The sequence below is a fragment of the Panulirus ornatus genome, chromosome 32 (assembly GCF_036320965.1).
Source record: "Panulirus ornatus isolate Po-2019 chromosome 32, ASM3632096v1, whole genome shotgun sequence".
NCBI classification, from domain to species: domain Eukaryota; kingdom Metazoa; phylum Arthropoda; class Malacostraca; order Decapoda; family Palinuridae; genus Panulirus; species Panulirus ornatus.
Window position 1 is genome coordinate 13,320,295 of NC_092255.1, and position 19,839 is coordinate 13,340,133.

The 19,839-nt window shown below is 43.9% G+C and overlaps 1 protein-coding gene and 1 non-coding gene across 2 annotated transcripts in view; both read left to right on the forward strand.

The window, feature by feature from the left end:
* The first annotated feature begins 12,396 nt into the window (after positions 1–12,396).
* LOC139759053 (uncharacterized) overlaps positions 12,397–19,839 on the forward strand; it is a 422,614-nt gene continuing 415,171 nt past the window's right edge. Inside the window, exons 1-2 of the mRNA XM_071680968.1 lie at positions 12,397–12,435; positions 18,209–18,306. The gene's annotated coding sequence lies outside the window, so the exon portion shown is untranslated. The remainder of the gene's footprint in view (positions 12,436–18,208; positions 18,307–19,839) is intronic.
* TRNAT-AGU (transfer RNA threonine (anticodon AGU)) lies at positions 18,977–19,049 on the forward strand. The gene has a single exon. It is a non-coding gene; the product is annotated as a tRNA-Thr (tRNA).

Here is a 19,839-nt window from a genome sequence, read left to right on the forward strand (position 1 = left end):
ACGGTCAGTGTTCTCCTGCAACTGTTTCCTCTGCCAAGCCAACGTGTATACACAAGTTCAGACACCATACAGCGGGACAAGTGAAGTAAGGAATCTGTTTCTCTACACAAACTGGTCATATACACATAAGGATACCTCATACACTAGGCTGAGAAAGGAGCCATTTTTATACAACAAAAATGATTTATTATACAGTTGGCTGAGAAAAGAGGCTTGTTGTAAATAACAAGTCATATACAATTATGATATATCATAGGCTCAGATATATGAGGTTTTCTTAACATAATAGGCCATATACTAGTACGATATTTCATACAGTAAGACGAGAAAAGATGCCATATATACATAACAGATCATATACAAGTATGATATCTCTTGTAGAAAGCTGAAATGAAATAGGTTTTCCTTATATAAAAGGCCACACACAAGTACGATATTTTATAATGTAGTTTACGATTCATACTGTAGTTTAAGACCAGAGAGGCATTCTTCACCTAACAGGTCATATATAAGTTGAGCATGTCATACAGTAGACGAAGTTGTCATTATTGCAGCGCCAGCCAACCAGCCAGCCAGCCAGCCACCAAGTCTCTAACTCTCCCCATAGATGCTAGACTCTCTCTCTCTCTTTCTCTCACAATGTCGGGTCTCTTACTGACCAGCAGAAGATGTGGACATCTACTGCATATTGAGTACAGCTTTCTTATCATCATATATCTACATTTTTCTATCTATTTCTACCCTTTCCATTTTGATTACTTCTCTCCGTAAAGAAACATTTTTGGTAAAGAGTTAGTTCTCTTCGAGAGACTCCTCGTGGCCCATATGCCGCACAGCAACTGTTAGTACCATCGAAACAGGTTTGTAAGATCCAGCAAACGCGCTTTTCAGTCCAACGAAGCCACGTCCAAGACCAGTCAGTTCCCTCACCATTGGAAAAGTATTCACCTCCGTGTCCAGGCACTACACCAATAGCAGCACAGGCATCATAAATACACTCCAGCGCCCACGCTTCAACGCCTTATATATCTGTGGTTCGTGCCACTGTGACGGAACCCCCTCATCTGGACAGAGAGAGGCCCAGGCACTCAGCACCTGTAGTGATCATACACTCGGTATTTGACGTCATATACCTTCGTCGTCAGTCAGTTCCTCCACACCAAGAAAAGAGGTAGAAGTTATTGATGTTTAGAGTCTATAGAAACTAGCATAGTGCCAGATATTCCCTGTGTACGCCCCTGGTTGATAAAAGGCTGCCTTGTCTCCACCCACATTGAGATCAACAACTGAGCATCGCCTGGCTTCATTCTACTGTGAAGGTTGCAGATCAACTCCTGTATACAGATCGAGAACCATATCTTCACACGTCCTTATCACTACCTCGGCCACTATGCACCAGATGTAGGTGTAACCGAGATCGAATGTGTTATTCAACTGGTCGTTCAATTATTCATCCAGGGAGCTGATGGATGTGGTGAATAATCCGACCGGTGAATCAGGTGTTGCAATGGGAGATCGAACGGATTAAAGGATTGGTAAATCAAGAGAGAGAGAGAGAGAGAGAGAGAGAGAGAGAGAGAGAGAGAGAGAGAGAGAGAGAGAGAGAGAGAGAGAGAGAGAGAGTACGTAGTCTATATGTTCCATCTGTACTGGATAATGTTGCCCCAGTCAAATCTCACACGTCCTTATGTCCATGTTGTCGTCGTGGCATTATGATCATGTTGATGGAGTTCATCTTCAGTAGATTGTGCAGGATTTCTTCGTCATCTTCACCATTCTCTGCTGATATCAACAGGTTTGGTTGTATATATGATGAATTGTTCCTGAAGCTGAATGTCTGAGAAGAATCCTTTGCCATTCTCTTCCATCAAACCAACAAGACGAAAGGAATATTACAATATTCATTCTGAGAATATTTCAAAAGCCCAGATATATATATATATATATATATATATATATATATATATATATATATATATATATATATATATCTTCCCACGTATTCCCTGCGTGTCGTAGAAGGCGACTAAGAGGGGAGGGAGCGGGGGGCTGGAAATCTTCCCCTCTCGTTTTTTTTTTAATTTTCCAAAAGAAGAAACAGAGGGGGCCAGGTGAGGATATTCCAAAAAAGGCCCAGTCCTCTGTTCTTAACGCTACCTCGCTAACGCGGGAAATGGCGAATAGTTTGAAAAAAAAAAAAATCTATATATATATATATATATATATATATATATATATATATATATATATATATAAACGACGTTTATACATGTATATACATACATGTCTATGTGGGAGGGATGGGCCATTCCTCGTCTATTTCCTTGCGGTACCTCGCTAACGCGGGAGACGGCGATTAAGTATATCAAAAATGATAATGATAATGATAGTATATATATATATATATATATATATATATATATATATATATATATATATATATATATATATATATATATATATATATATATACCCATAAACGAATGAATAAAGAAGCTAGATTAATGACGTAGAAAAGTCTGATGATATAGCTATATGACGAAGAAAAACCAGACGATATAGATAAATGACGTAGGAAAGAAAAAAACCTCTGATGATATAATGTTTAGTCGGTCCGTCTCTTTATCCCACCTTACATGGTATTGTTGTCCTCCGGTACATCACCGAACCCACTTGGGGAAGCCGCTCAGGCCTCGACTGTGAAACATTCACGCCACTTGGTATCCCACGCACTTCATCTGAGATCAAACAACATCCCGGCAGAGGCACCATTTGCATGGGCATGTGAATGAGGCGCGGGAAAGCTTAATTGATAGTTGAAGTAATGAGTCTCACGAGAGGTCAAACCACGTTGCTTTTCCTAGGTGTATAATCCACGTGTGATTGCCCCAGGAACACCCCCTTTTCCTTGGGAGGGTGTCTGGGGTTGGGTCCAAGGACTCCTTCCCCCAAGGAAGTCCTGTAGCTCCCAAGTCTCCACTACCACCAGTGGCAGGAGGATGCGTGTCTCCCTTGCGGTGAGAAATGCTCTGGCGAGACTGTACTCCATCGTGTGTGTGTGTGAGCAGGTTGTACCATAACCTGTGTTCACCAGTTCGTCTTGACCGAACTGATCGATCACCCATTTGAGGAATTCAGTTGCATGATCCTGGTGAAGCATATTGCTGCTATACTTTGCTTCTGAAGATGGGGTTGAATACACGAAAGCGCTTTAGCAAAATTTTCCTGCTTTGATTTTTCCTTCTTGGTTAACAAGTTCACACACACACACACACACACACACACACACACACACACACACACACGCATATATATATATATATACATATATATATATATATATATATATATATATATATATATATATATATATATATATATATATATACTATCCCTGGGGATAGGGGAGAAAGAATACTTCCCACGTATTCCCTGCGTGTCGTAGAAGGCGACTAAAAGGGGAGGGAGCGGGGGGCTGGAAATCCTCCCCTCTTGTTTTTTTTTTAATTTTCCAAAAGAAGGAAAAGAGAAGGGGGCCAGGTGAGGATGTTCCCTCAGAGGCCCAGTCCTCTGTTCTTAACGCTACCTTGCTGATGCGGGAAATGGCAAATAGTTTGAAAAAAAAAAAAAAAAAATATATATATATATATATATATATATATATATATATATATTTTTTTTTTTCTCTTTTTTGCTTTGTCGCTGTCTCCCGCGTTTGCGAGGTAGCGCAAGGAAACAGACGAAAGAAATGGCCCAACCCACCCCCATACACATGTATATACATACGTCCACACACGCAAATATACATACCTACACAGCTTTCCATGGTTTACCCCAGACGCTTCACATGCCCTGATTCAATCCACTGACAGCACGTCAACCCCGGTATACCACATCGATCCAATTCACTCTATTCCTTGCCCTCCTGTCACCCTCCTGCATGTTAAGGCCCCGATCACACAAAATCTTTTTCACTCCATCTTTCCACCTCCAGTTTGGTCTCCCACTTCTCCTCGTTCCCTCCACCTCCGACACATATATCCTCTTGGTCAATCTTTCCTCATTCATTCTCTCCATGTGCCCAAACTATTTCAAAACACCCTCTTCTGCTCTCTCAACCACGCTCTTTTTATTTCCACACATCTCTCTTACCCTTACGTTACTTACTCGATCAAACCACCTCACACCACACATTGTCCTCAAACATCTCATTTCCAGCACATCCATCCTCCTGCGCACAACTCTATCCATAACCACGCCTCGCAACTATACAACATTGTTGGAACCACTATTCCTTCAAACATACCCATTTTTGCTTTCCGAGATAATGTTCTCGACTTCCACACATTCTTCAAGGCTCCCAGGATTTTCGCCCCCTCCCCCACCCTATGATCCACTTGCGCTTCCATGGATCCATCCGCTGCCAGTTCCACTCCCAAATATCTAAAACACTTTACTTCCTCCAGTTTTTCTCCATTCAAACTTACCTCCCAATTGACTTGACCCTCAACCCTACTGTACCTAATAACCTTGCTCTTATTCACATTTACTCTTAACTTTCTTCTTTCACACACTTTACCAAACTCAGTCACCAGCTTCTGCAGTTTCTCACATGAATCAGCCACCAGCGCTGTATCATCAGCGAACAACAACTGACTCAATTCCCAAGCTCTCTCATCCACAACAGACTTCATACTTGCCCCTCTTTCCAAAACTCTTGCATTCACCTCCCTAACAACCCCATCCATAAACAAATTAAACAACCATGGAGACATCACACACCCCTGCCGCAAACCTACATTCACTGAGAACCAATCACTTTCCTCTCTTCCTACACGTACACATGCCTTACATCCTCGATAAAAACTTTTCACTGCTTCTAACAACTTGCCTCCCACACCATATATTCTTAATACCTTCCACAGAGCATCTCTATCAACTCTATCATATGCCTTCTCCAGATCCATAAATGCTACATACAAATCCATTTGCTTTTCTAAGTATTTCTCACATACATTCTTCAAAGCAAATACCTGATCCACACATCCTCTACCACTTCTGAAACCACACTGCTCTTCCCCAATCTGATGCTCTGTACATGCCTTCACCCTCTCAATCAATACCCTCCCATATAATTTGCCAGGAATACTCAACAAACTTATACCTCTGTAATTTGAGCACTCACTCTTATCCCCTTTGCCTTTGTACAATGGCACTATGCACGCATTCCGCCAATCCTCAGGCACCTCACCATGAGTCATACATACATTAAATAACCTTACCAACCAGTCAACAATACAGTCACCCCCTTTTTTTTAATAAATTCCACTGCAATACCATCCAAACCTGCTGCATTGCCGACTTTCATCTTCCGCAAAGCTTTTATTACCTCTTCTCTGTTTACCAAATCATTTTCCCTAACCCTCTCACTTTGCACACCACCTCGACCAGAACACCCTATATCTGCCACTCTATCATCAAACACATTCAACAAACCTTCAAAATACTCACTCCATCTCCTTCTCACATCACCACTACTTGTTATCACCTCCCCATTTGCGCCCTTCACTGAAGTTCCCATTTGCTCCCTTGTCTTACGCACTTTATTTACCTCCTTCCAGAACATCTTTCTATTCTCCCTAAAAATTAATGATACTCTCTCACCCCAACTCTCATTTGCCCTTTTTCATATATATATATATATATATATATATATATATATATATATATATATATATATATATATATATATATATATATATATATATATATATATATATTTATATATATATATATATATATATATATATATATATATATAAATATATATATATATATATATATATATATATATATATATATATATATATATATATATATATATTTATATATATATATATATATATATATATATATATATATATATATATATATAAATATATATATATATATATATATATATATATATATATATATATATATATATATATATATATATTTTTTTTTTTTTCACACTATTCACCATTTCCCGCATTAGCAAGGTAGCGTTAAGAACAGAGGACTGGGCCTTAGAAGGAATATCCTCACCTGGCCCCCTTCTCTGATCCTTCTTTTGGAAAAAAAAAAAAAAAATATATATATATATATATATATATATATATATATATATATATATATATATATATATATATATATATATATATATATATATATATATGCGTGTATGTATATACATGTGTTTGTGGGTGGAGTGGGCCATTCCTCGTCTGTTTCCTTGCGCTACCTCGCTAACGCGGGAGACGGCGGTTAAGCATAATGATATATGCCATGGTATGTTTATCAATGGATAGCTATAACACTTTCCCAGGGATCATAAGTGTGAAGTTCTGATTTTGACGACGGTACGATCCTTGATCACGACGGTAAGGTCCTTGATCACGACGGTACGATCCTTGATCACGACGGTACGATCCTTGATCACGACGGTACGATCCTTGATCACGACGGTACAATCCTTGATCACGACGGTAAGGTCCTTGATCACGACGGTACGATCCTTGATCACGACGGTACGATCCTTGATCACGACGGTACGATCCTTGATCACGACGGTACGATCCTTGATCACGACGGTACAATCCTTGATCACGACGGTACGATCCTTGATCACGACGGTACGATCCTTGATCACGACGGTACGATCCTTGATCACGACGGTACGATCCTTGATCACGACGGTACGATCCTTGATCACGACGGTAAGGTCCTTGATCACGACGGTACGATCCTTGATCACGACGGTACGATCCTTGATCACGACGGTACGATCCTTGATCACGACGGTAAGGTCCTTGATCACGACGGTACGATCCTTGATCACGACGGTACGATCCTTGATCACGACGGTACGATCCTTGATCACGACGGTACGATCCTTGATCACGACGGTACGATCCTTGATCACGACGGTAAGGTCCTTGATCACGACGGTACGATCCTTGATCACGACGGTACGATCCTTGATCACGACGGTACGATCCTTGATCACGACGGTACGATCCTTGATCACGACGGTACGATCCTTGATCACGACGGTAAGGTCCTTGATCACGACGGTACGATCCTTGATCACGACGGTACGATCCTTGATCACGACGGTACGATCCTTGATCACGACGGTACGATCCTTGATCACGACGGTACGATCCTTGATCACGACGGTACGATCCTTGATCACGACGGTACGATCCTTGATCACGACGGTACGATCCTTGATCACGACGGTAAGGTCCTTGATCACGACGGTACGATCCTTGATCACGACGGTACGATCCTTGATCACGACGGTACGATCCTTGATCACGACGGTACGACCCTTGATCACGACGGTACGATCCTTGATCACGACGGTACGAGCCTTGATCACGACGGTACGGTCCTTGATCACGACGGTACGATCCTTGATCACGACGGTACGACCCTTGATCACGACGGTACGATCCTTGATCACGACGGTACGATCCTTGATCACGACGGTACGATCCTTGATCACGACGGTACGATCCTTGATCACGACGGTACGATCCTTGATCACGACGGTACGATCCTTGATCACAACGGTACGGTCCTTGATCACAACGGTACGGTCCTTGATCACGACGGTACGGTCCTTGATCACGACGGTACGATCCTTGATCACGACGGTACGGTCCTTGATCACAACGGTACGGTCCTTGATCACGACGGTACGGTCCTTGATCACGACGGTACGGTCCTTGATCACGACGGTACGGTCCTTGATCACGACGGTACGATCCTTGATCACGACGGTACGATCCTTGATCACGACGGTACGATCCTTGATCACGACGGTACGGTCCTTGATCACGACGGTACAATCATTGATTACGACGGTATGATCATTGGTCTCGACGGTACGGTCCTTGATCACGACGGTACGGTCCTTGATCACGACGGTACGATCCTTGATCACGACGGTACGACCCTTGATCACGACGGTACGATCCTTGATCACGACGGTACGACCCTTGATCACGACGGTACGATCCTTGATCACGACGGTACGACCCTTGATCACGACGGTACGATCCTTGATCACGACGGTACGATCCTTGATCACGACGGTACGATCCTTGATCACGACGGTACGATCCTTGATCACGACGGTACGACCCTTGATCACGACGGTACGATCCTTGATCACGACGGTACAATCCTTGATCACGACGGTACGATCCTTGATCACGACGGTACGATCCTTGATCACGACGGTACGATCCTTGATCACGACGGTACGGTCCTTGATCACGACGGTACAATCATTGATTACGACGGTACGATCATTGGTCTCGACGGTACGGTCCTTGATCACGACGGTACAATCCTTGATCACGACGGTACGATCATTGGTCTCGACGGTACGATCCTTGATCACGACGGTACAATCCTTGATCACGACGGTACGATCCTTGATCACGACGGTACGATCATTGGTCTCGACGGTACGGTCCTTGATCACGACGGTACGGTCCTTGATCACGACGGTACGGTCCTTGATCACGACGGTACGGTCCTTGATCACGACGGTACGATCCTTGATCACGACGGTACAATCCTTGATCACGACGGTACGATCCTTGATCACGACGGTACGATCATTGGTCTCGACGGTACGGTCCTTGATCACGACGGTACGGTCCTTGATCACGACGGTACGATCCTTGATCACGACGGTGTGGTCCTTGATCATGACGGTACGATCATTGGTCTCGACTGTACGGTCCTTGATCACGACGGTACGACCCTTGATCACGACGGTACGGTCCTTGATCATGACGGTACGATCATTGGTCTCGACGGTACGGTCCTTGAGTATGGTGGTACCACGACGGTAAGTACCCTCGAGTACGACGGTACGCCCTTCGGGTAAGATGGTCCAGCCTTTGACCTGAACACTAAAGGTTAGGCCAGGAGCCTCACTATCATACCCGGGGCTCGCACCGTCGTGCTCAAGGGCCAGGTACGGTGGTGCTCAAGGGTCAGGCACCGTCTTAGCTCAAGGTCAGATCCCCTCATGCTCAAGAGCCAGCTACTCTCGCGTTCAAGGGTCAGGTACGATTGTGCTTAAGTGTCAGGCACCGTCGTGCTCGAGTGTCAGGTACGGCAGCGCTCGAGGGTCAGGTACCTGAGTTCTTCATAACAAGTGGTTGACCGTACGAAGGACAGCGTGGCTTGAGGAGGGACGCTGACGTATCCACACATGGCGCACAGAGACGCTGACGTATCCACACATGGCGCACAGTCCGGTAACGCTGGCCCGTGGTAACACTCTGTTTGTCTTTCTAGAGTAATTAGTGGGGCGGGTTACCAAGGGGGAGGGAAGTGTGAAGAGTTTGGGAGGGGGGGCGGGGGTTGTTTGTTTGTTGGAGGGTTAGTGGGAGTGTTGGGGCGGAGGGACCGGAGTGTCGGGAGTTGAGGACTTTTAGAGAGGAGTTTATCTCTCTGTTGGAGGGTTATTGGGAGGGTTAACTTGAGGGAGGGGGTTCTGAGGAGGTGTAAGGCTTTGGATGAAGGTTTGTTTCTCAGTTATAGGGTTGTTAGGAGTTGGTGGGACGGTGTTGTTGGGAGTTGAGGACTTTTGGAAGGGAGGAGGGATGTGTGTGTTTAATGGAAGGGTGTTAGGGGTGTTGGTAGGAGGGACGGGGGTTTTAAGGGAAGGAAGGGATTGTCATGCGTAAGATCATCTCCCGTAGAAGCTGTACCGACGCACCACCACACATCGTCTCCGGGCGCTTTTTTGCCCTGCGACACTCTGTGCCCGCTAGGCTGAGAGGTAAGAAGCGCAAAGTGACGGAGCGTCTCCGGGCCCTGTTTTGCCCTGCGAGAAAAGTGCGTCTAAGACACTTTTTTTTTGCAATTTTCGTGTCAAAATGTCTCATACTTCACCCATAGAAGGGGGCCAAGACTACAATTAGACGCCCAAATGGCATTCCGGGAAATTCTCAGAAAAAACCGTAACAATGTCTCAGTTATTCCTCCGTCAACGTAACGCAACCACCCAGAAGATGATGACACAACCAGTTAGTTAAGACGTGGGGTATGAATGTGATCAGGGATGACGTAGACCTGATCTGTATGGGGTCGTCACTCTCATATAACACAGACAAATAGGGATACTGAACTGTGTATTTCACAGTGAGTCATGAGCCCACGTCATGAAGACACACACTGAACCAGTTCACGTTCACCAGTGTAACTGTATGGTTGTGATAACCATTCATTGTGTGTACTGGACGTCCAGTTTGAAAACGAAAAAATTAAAAGGAAGGAAATTAAAAAACTGAGACTTATGTGGGGAAATATATTCCTTGATTGATACCAATGAAATATATAAAGATAAAGATATCTTGAGATTTGTGGTTCTCAATCTGTACCAAGAAGAACAACTCGTCCGTTCTGATTACTCGTAAGTTTTACGTCGACGTGATTTTCTTCACGTCTTTCCTCTATCTCTCGACCCTCAGCCACACGACTGAGGCTACAGTGTACGTTACGACATGGTGCTTATACTTATATATCCCAATCTTGGCTATCTAGGATTCGGACTAATACGTATATATATATATATATATATATATATATATATATATATATATATATATATATATATATATATATATATATATATATATATATATATACATATATATATATATATATATATATATATATATATATATATATATATATATATATATATACATATATATATATATATATATATATATATATATATATATATATATATATATATATATATACATATATATATATAAAACCCATCTCGGATTCGAGCCTGTGTTTTTCCCTGCACCTCCGCCAGGTACTCATATATCGACCAACCTCTACGAGGGGAGGATGAACCCCCTGGGATTGACTGTAGGCCAACAGACCCGTCCAGGATTCGAACCAAATCTGGCTAGCTCGCGCGTGATGCATACTCAGCAAAACCCTAACCACTACACCACGGAGGCACACTTCATAGCACCTTCCCGCGCCCCTCTCCTCCCGCTCCTCTCCACATCTCACTTATCGTATCCGGTTTCGTTAGAGACAGCCATTCCGTTCATGCAGTATGCACGCACGTGCATCCACTCCCCCCCCCCCCCCCATCGTACCACGCGATCGTGCGCTCCCTCCCTCACGACTTCCTAATTCCGGTCAGCCTGCCCGACGCTGCCTCACGCATCCACACACCCACGGGAGAAAAGGACCTAGAATGAGAACGTGTGGGTTGACCGTGTATCAAGGACCGTAATGTCAACGAAAAATCTGGAATGCCATATATCAGGCACTTGGCTGCTCAGTGTTCGACGTACAGGCAGAGATGGACTGCTGTAGAACGCACTGGTGTCTAATTAACTATGAACTCGCGGATATACAACACAGTATTACCTTATTGACTTTGAACTCACGGATACGAAACGCAGTATTACATTGTTGACTTTGAACTCGCGGATATGATACGCGGTATTACATTGTTGACTTTGAACTCGCGGATATGATACGCGGTATTACATTGTTGACTTTGAACTCGCGGATATGATACGCGGTATTACATTGTTGACTTTGAACTCGCGGATATGATACGCGGTATTGGATTGTTGACTTTGAACTCACGGATACGAAACGCAGTATTACATTGTTGACTTTGAACTCACGGATATGAAACGCAGTATTGGATTGTTGACACTGAACTCACGCATATAGAACGCAGTAATATCTTATTGACTTTGTACTCGCATATATAGAACGCAGAATTATATCATTGTCTTTGAACTCTCGGATACAGAACGCCGTATAATCTTATTGACATTGAACTCATTGATGGCACAACAGGGGTTGGCCGGAGACGATAGAGATGGGATGGTATCCCACCTGACCGAGACTGAACGAAAACTCGTGAGTAACGTAAGATGTCATATACTTGCTTCCCTTTTCGTCACATTTACTTTCGTCTGTCACACTTTATCTCAGAGTGACGTCAGTCATACTTAGGTAACATCAGTATGAGAAGCAGAGGATGAATAATATCACTCAATGATTCCGAAGTGGTTCATTCTCCCTCAGTTGAAGCTTCGAATCATCAACACTGAATCAGGTTGGTGAGAGCTTATTATATCCGGGTTAGATATCGTTGCACAGATTATCCATATAACCCCAAAATGTAGTCAAATTGATGAAAAATTATATTATATTATATCATATTATAGTAGAAAAATTATACATCATTTGATCCTATACAGTCAGATCATATGTAAAAAACAAGGCCATGAAATTTCTCATTTACTCCATTCGTAAATACTTGCGTTGTCCCTGCCACCAACCAGACAGGCGAAGCGAGGCGTGTTTACAGTAAGTCAAATCCTCTGTAGATTTTCATCACCCAGTCATCATCGCTCATAAATGTCACAGTGTTATTGTTGTCGAAGGCAGGAGTCTCCTGCTATGTGTTGTGGCTGGTGCAGTCGCCTTATCAGGGATACAAGGTGACTGATATGTCAGGAGAACACTGGGTCCATATACACGTAAGACCTAAGCCAGGTGGGCAGAATGGGTTTTACGAGTTGTAGAAAACGGAACTTAACTTTTGTCATAATTGAGCATTGTGCGTTATGCTTATTTCTGGTTACACTTGCCTCAGGACTTAGCTTTTAAGAGCTCCTGCAGCTCCAAGGCTGCGCTGCCCTCAGTACCAGGGTGATGATGGACTACTCCTTTACAGTGAGGAGGTGTGTGACAAGACTGTACGGCCCGGCAAGGGGACTTTCCTCTCGTAATGTAACCTCGTTCAGGCACAGTACTGCTGTACACCCTATATATATATATATATATATATATATATATATATATATATATATATATATATATATATATATACACACGTTTTGTAATGATGGAGAAGGTAAAGATCAATTTTAGTTAAGGATTCAGTCACCAGGGGGACGGGTGCATCCATTAAGTTGTTGTTGTATGTGGTCAATGTTTTTGTAGTCTCATTTTGGTCATTTCTGTAACAGGTAATAACTGTAATCTTTACAAAATGTCGTCAGGTAATATAACAAAGAACAGGTCTGTACCATCTGGCATGCGCACCCACCCACATCTTGGGTTTAAGTTTTATATCCGAGTTCGCTTGTCGCCTCCGTCCATGTCCACATGCGCGTCGAGATGCGCCCTGACTCACAAACCACACCTCTGGGCGACCATTTTACAGAATAACTACGATTTTAATATGACCCACTGAATAAACAACAGATGTGTCGCTGACGACCGCAAGTGGTAATCGGGTGATTAGGCAGTTATATCTGTCACTTGGGGGTGGTTAAGTCTGATCACAGACAAGCGTTAACGACGTAATTCACTGTGAATTACCTGCCTCTGAAAACAAGGGACTTGTTCGTCGGTACATAGACATACGGACAATCCCTCACCGTAGTTACAAGGCTTGTCTCGTCTCCCGCGTCATGTTTTCGTCGCTCGCGTTCATTCTCGACCAGTTATCTCGTCCCCCTCATTCATCTTGCCTCGTGCTTGTTCAGCTTACCCTCCCACATCTGCTGCTCGCCCTCGAGATTTGTGAACACCCCCCAACACCCACCTCCCCCCCAAGCTTCACGGGCGTCGGGGTAGGCGGGGTATGGCGAGGGACGATACAGGAGAGGGTGAGTGAGGGACGTGAGGGCGGTGCAAAGCGGGACTGATGAGGCGTAAGGGTGAAGGGCGGGTAGTGTGAGGAGAGGTAATGATACCTGTGGCACAGAGAGGACAGAGGTGTTGTGTGGGTATGAATGGTGATGGAGGGAAGGGAGAGTGGTGAGGGAGGGGAGACGAGGGAGGAATACGGGGCAGAGGAGAGTGACACAGGAGGAGACGCTTGAGGGGGTAGGAGGTTGGGAAAGGGTGTCAGTTCCGTCTGGCGGGTGATGGCTTCTGCAGGTATTTTCCCAGCCAGACTTCCTGCACGTTGACATTTTTATGGTGTTCAGCAGCACCCACTCCCCCGCGGAGCACTGTGAAGGGTAGCTGGTATACTGAACACCTTCTCTCCTCCTGTATAATGGCTGACGTGTGTGAACGACATGTGTCATCTCTCATATAATCTCATTTTCTGGATTATGTTAAGTCCAGATCGTCCACCAGTGACGGAATATGAGATTAAATGATGTTTATGACATTTGACGTGGAAATTATTTTTACTATTAGCATTATTTACAGAAGATCATGGTGTTTCACTGTCAATGTTCAGTATAGAGAAAGATTCACCATCCTCACCATAACATACAGTTAGAGATATACACAATATTGTGGCCCAGTACATGTTACCCTGACCCTGTACACGTTACCCTGACCCTGTACACGTTACATTGCCCCAGTACACGTTACCCTGACCCAGTACACGTTACCTTGCCCTAGTACACGTTACCATGGCCCGGTACTTGTTACCGTGTTCCAGTACACAATACTATGGTCCAGTACACGTTACCCTGACCCAGTACACGTTACCTTGCCCTAGTACACGTTACCATGACCCAGTACACGTTACCCTGACCTAGTGCACGTTACCATGGCCCGGTACTTGTTACCGTGTTCCAGTACACAATACTATAGTCCAGTACACGTTACCCTGACCCAGTACACAATACGTACTGTGGTCCATTACACGTTTCCGTGAGCCACTACAAGTTACCGTGCCCCAGTACGCAATACTGTGACCCAGTACACGTTACCGTGCCCTAGTATAGTCAACCGTGCCCCAGTACAGTTGACCGTGGTCCAGTACAGTTAACCGTGGTCCAGTACAGTTAACCATAGCCCAGCACAGTTAACCGTGGTCCTGTACAGTTAAACGTGGTACAGTATACAGTACCGTGGTCCAGTACAGTTAACCGTGGTCCAGTACAGTTAACCGTGGTCCAGTACAGTTAACCATGGTCCAGTGCAGTTAACCGTGGTCCAGTACAGTTAACAGTGGTCCAGTACAGTTAACCGTGGTCCAGTACAGTTAACCATGGTCCAGTACAGTTAACCGTGGTCCAGTACAGTTAACCGTGGTCCAGTACAGTTAACCATGGTCCAGTACAGTTAACCATGGTCCAGTACAGTTAACCATGGTCCAGTACAGTTAACCGTGGTCCAGTACAGTTAACCGTGGTCCAGTACAGTTAACCGTGGTCCAGTACAGTTAACCATGGTCCAGTACAGTTAACCATGGTCCAGTACAATTAACCGTGGTCCAGTACAGTTAACCGTGGTCCAGTACAGTTAACCATGGTCCAGTACAGTTAACCATGGTCCAGTACAGTTAACCGTGGTCCAGTACAGTTAACCGTGGTCCAGTACAGTTAACTATAGTCCAGTGCAGTTAACCGTGGTCCAGTACAGTTAACCATGGTCCAGTACAGTTAACCGTGGTCCAGTACAGTTAACCATGGTCCAGTACAGTTAACCGTGGTCCAGTACAGTTAACCATGGTCCAGTACAGTTAACCATGGTCCAGTACAGTTAACCGTGGTCCAGTACAGTTAACCGTGGTCCAGTACAGTTAACCATGGTCCAGTACAGTTAACCATGGTCCAGTACAGTTAACCGTGGTCCAGTACAGTTAACCGTGGTCCAGTACAGTTAACCGTGGTCCAGTACAGTTAACCATAGTCCAGTACAGTTAACCGTGGTCCAGTACAGTTAACCGTGGTCCAGTACAGTTAACCGTGGTCCAGTACAGTTAACCATGGTCCAGTACAGTTAACCATGGTCCAGTACAGTTAACCGTGGTCCAGTACAGTTAACCGTGGTCCAGTACAGTTAACCGTGGTCCAGTACAGTTAACCGTGGTCCAGTACAGTTAACCATGGTCCAGTACAGTTAACCGTGGTCCAGTACAGTTAACCGTGGTCCAGTACAGTTAACCATGGTCCAGTACAGTTAACCGTGGTCCAGTACAGTTAACCGTGGTCCAGTACAGTTAACCATGGTCCAGTACAGTTAACCGTGGTCCAGTACAGTTAACCATGGTCCAGTACAGTTAACCATGGTCCAGTACAGTTAACCATGGTCCAGTACAGTTAACCGTGGTCCAGTACAGTTAACCGTGGTCGGAGTTTGGAGATTTAGAGGAAGTAATTCCCTCGTTCCCCTGGTGGCTGCTGGACGCCTCCCTCTCCCTCCTGAGTAATGCTGTTTATCTTGCTGTAATTCCTGCAGAAGACGTACAAGGGCCGACGGAAGCCGCTGGCTGGAGGGGGGCCCGACCGACCGACCGACCGACCGACCAGCCGACCGGCTGGTCGGGAGGGTGTGGGGATCTGGTGGTGTTGCCTCTGTAAACTACCTAATGGTTCGAACCCCGGCCCCCTTCCCCCCTTCCCTCCCCCCCTTTTCTACCCCCTTCCCCTCCTTTCCCCCTTTCCTCCCCCACTTTCCCCCCCTCTCTGCCAGCCTGCCTGCCTGCCTGTTGCCTTCCTACTCACCCAGGTCCTCTCTCTTACTCGTCCATCTTGAATTACTCGTCCACTCTAACTTACTCGTCCATCTTAACTTACTCATCTCCCCTGATGTACTCGTCCACTCTGACTTACTCGTCCATCTTGACTTACTCATCTCCCCTGATGTACTCGTCCACTCTGACTTACTCGTCCATCTTGACTTACTCATCTCCCCTGATGTACTCGTCCACTCTGACTTACTCGTCCATCTTGACTTACTCATCTCCCCTGATATACTCGTCCACTCTGACTTACTCGTCCATCTTGACTTACTCATCTCCCCTGATGTACTCGTCCACTCTGACTTACTCGTCCATCTTGACTTACTCATCTCCCCTGATGTACTCGTCCACTCTGACTTACTCGTCCATCTTGACTTACTCGTCTCCCCTGATATACTCCTCCACTCTGACGTCATCGTCTACTCAGACCTACTCGACCACCATGACTTACTCATGCACCCTGACTTACTCGTCCACTCGGACGTCCTCGTCCACCCTTTCCTACTCGTCCAACCTGACTTACTCGTCCACTCGGACGTCCTCATCCACCCTTTCCTACTCGTCCAACCAGACTTACTTTTCTGTCTGGCTTACACGTCCACTTTGACGCATTCGTCCACTCCGGCTTGTCCATTCTGACTCACCCATCCACTATGACGTACTCATCATCCACCTGGACGAATTCGTTCACCCAGACTTACTCGTCCACTCTGACTTACTCATTCAACCCTGAGCCCTGACTTACTCGTCCAGCTTGACTGACATGTTTGACCATGACTTACTCGTCCACCCTGACTTGACTTACACGTCCTCCTGGACTTATTCCCACTAACGTACTCGTCCACTCTGTTTTATACGCCCATCACACACACACACACACACACACACACACACACACACACACAACACACACACACACACAACACACACACACACACACACACACACACACACACACACACACACACACATCTTGATCTAAGTTCTTTTCTGAATGATTAACAAGTAACCATCATGACCTCCCAGTTCTGTAATACCTCATCTGTGGATTTTCAACCGAATGGTTGTCTACATTCAGTATACACTTCATTATTATTATTATTATTATTATTATTATTATTATCATTATCATTATTATTATTATTATTATTATTGTTATTATTATTATCATAATCATTATTGTTATTATCATTATCATGATTATTATTATTATTATTATTATCAATATTATTATTATCATTATTATTATTATTATTATTATTATTATCATTATTATTATTATTGTTATTATCATTATTGTTATGATAATTATTATTAGTTATTATTATTATTATTATTATCAATATTATTATTATCATTATTATTATTATTATTATTATTATCATTATTATTATTATCATTATTATTATTATTATTATTATTATTATTTATTATTATTATTGTCATTATTATTATTATTATTATTATTATTATTATTACTATTTATATCATTGTTATTATTATTATTATCATTATTATTATGTATTATTATCATTATTATATCATTATTGTTATTATCATTATTAGTATCGTTGTTATTATTAATATTATTATCATTATTATTATCTATTATGTATTATTATCATTATCATCACTACACAGGCGTGATTTTCGCCAGTATGGTAGCACGGGACACGTCACCGAGCCCAGTGGAAGATAACGTTCATCAGTGGACGCCCTGGCGTGTTGCGGGGTGGCAGGTATGTTGATCGATAAGACCACCTGTTACAGTAGTTACCACCAGCGGGTCTGATACGTACCCGTCACGCCTCTCCTTCATGGTGTAGACACCGTCCACGGCCTCCTGATGGTGGGGTGACCGAGATAGTCTCTGCCACTTGTAAGCATTATAAGTAACGTGGCCAAGTTGACACTACAGGTCAAAGTGATCAACTTGACATTCGTAGAAGAAAAGAGATATTAAAAACAACGCGCGGGTCAGCAGTGCTTCCAAGGAGGATCGAACTCTTGGCCTCTGGTTTACTAGACCAGACACGTCTTGTTTCAGGTGTATGGTACTTCCCTCTCCTCCTCCTCCTCCTCCGCCTCCTCCTTCTCCTCCTCCTCTCTCTCCTCCTCCTCCTCCTCTTCCTCCTCCTCCTCCTCCTCGTCTCCCAGTGGCTGGCGATAGGTTAATCTCCTCGTCTTGGGTTCCTCACCCCATCCCAACCCTCCCTCTCTCTCTCCCATTCCCTCCCTCCCTCCCTCTCTTTCTCTCTCCTCCCCACCCACCCAGTCACCGGGCCGGCGCGCCCTCCCGCTCCTCCGCTCCCGAGCAGGCCTCCTCCCCACCACCACTCCACCACCCCCGGGGCGGCGCGCCGCTGGTTGAACCACCCGCCACACGAACTTGAGCCGTCCCGTAGCGCCGCCTCCATAGCTCAGTGGCTAGAGCGCTGGTCTAGTAAACCAGAGGCCAGGAGTTCGATCCTCCTTGGAGGCACAGTTGAGCCGCGCGTTGTTTTTAATGTCTTTTTATCTACGAATGTCAAGTTGATCACTTTTACTTGTAGTGTCAACTTGGCCACGTTACTTATAATGCTGAAAAGTGACAAACTTGATTGCAAGAGCGACATAAGTACATAAGTGTATACTGCAAACACGGACTCAAATATTGATCTTATCTTCAATAATGTTTAAGTAAATACCTGTAGTATTACTTATACTTTATAAACACCCATGTTTCATTATATACCAGACATTCACTATCTCGATAGACAATTTCGTTAATTTGCAGTGAAAGGAACGGGTCTACCATACTTAATTATAAGACGCGAGGCATAATTGAAAGCCTGGTTCTGATTATCTCACGTAAATGATGATGCTAGAAGCTTCCAGGGGAGGAGATAGCATGGAAAATAAAGTATCTGGTTTTTTTCAGTAGTTTGGAATATTTCTGATATCAAAAGCGATAGGTAATTGCTTATTATAAAAGCGATAGGTAATTTTTTCAGTGGTTTGGAATATTTCTGATGTCAAAAGCGATAGGTAATTGCTTATTATAAAACCGGTAAATAATTAACTTTTTAAAAAGAGTCTCGGTGTTTAATTCTGTGATGTTTTGACATGCTGTGGTAAGTAGAATATATATATATATATATATATATATATATATATATATATATATATATATATATATATATAGTGATCACACTAGTCCATGATGATAGTTATGAAGGTGAAATGGTACTTCAGCAGTAGTTCATATCATATCATCGAACATGTCATTTTTC